This window comes from Laccaria bicolor, genomic scaffold (assembly GCF_000143565.1).
Source record: "Laccaria bicolor S238N-H82 LACBIscaffold_16 genomic scaffold, whole genome shotgun sequence".
In the NCBI taxonomy this organism is placed as follows: Eukaryota; Fungi; Basidiomycota; class Agaricomycetes; order Agaricales; family Hydnangiaceae; genus Laccaria; species Laccaria bicolor.
In genome coordinates, this window is record NW_001889887.1 from 209,193 (window position 1) to 210,367 (window position 1,175).

Below are 1,175 nucleotides of genomic sequence, written 5' to 3' on the forward strand. Positions count from 1 at the left end.
CAAAATTCAATATGTCAGCTCTGGCGAAGCATTTATTCAAGATAGAGGAGTCAATCCACTACAGCATTTTTAAGCTGGTGCCCAGATCATCCATCCATGTGAACTGAAACATGCAATGGCTTGGAATATGTGATTTGCAGAAACAAGAAATATATTGTCAAGAAATCAACACACAATATTGATGAAAGGTCCTGCTAGTAGCCATGACAAATCCTCATAATACAAAAGAAAGATCCACTGAATTGGAGGTCAGATAGTTGATGTGTGCACCATTTAGTTTTTAGAAGTAGAACAACTCTGGCAGCCTGCCTTACCAAATATGGGCCAGCTGCAACCTAATATGGAAGGAGCGCATTATTCACACACCATCTGAAACTACGCACTGCACCGCGCTCATTGGCGATGCAACGCACCAACAAAACAAAGACATTGGGGGGATCCCAGAAAGGAATAGAATCATTTGGAATAGTTTTCTCAGTGATTGAAGAAGTTTTTGTGAACAGACCTCGGAAAGAGCTATTTGGTGCATGAATCTTTATACAAACCAGTTGCACAACATGCCATTTTGCATACATCAAGTTATATTTTTTCTTCTTCCCTCACAACTGCTTCCCCCACCTATCTGAATTGATTCTAAAGTATGTAGGCTATATTTGGGGAAAGTATGGGAGCATTTCAACAAGATTTAGATAGTGAAAGGAAATAAGAAAGAATGTGGTTTCATGTTTAGAGTCATATTTTCACCCTTTCAAGCTCCAGCTTCCCCAAACCATCAGAAAACTGCTTCAGAGCAGGGGATATATATTCTGCCATATGTTAACTATGTATAAGAAAGGCTCAGATGTTGAGATTTGGTAGCAAAGTATACAGAAAAGTCAACAATATCATGTTGCGAGATATTTCATGCATTCAACCTCATTTCTCCACCATGTGCCAAAATTCTTTTCCAAAGTAAACTTGAACCTATTTTACAACAGTTATAGTATGCTGGAAAGATGTATTGAGAAGCTATAACAGTACAGCTCATTTTTTTTCCCCACAACTCCGGCAGGGCATTTCATTGACTCCGTCGGGGCATGTAAAATTAAATATGTTGACTCCTGCAAAGCATTCAATACACTCCGATGGGGAATATAAAATTTGAATTGGGTGGGAGACAGTTGATTGAATTTCAT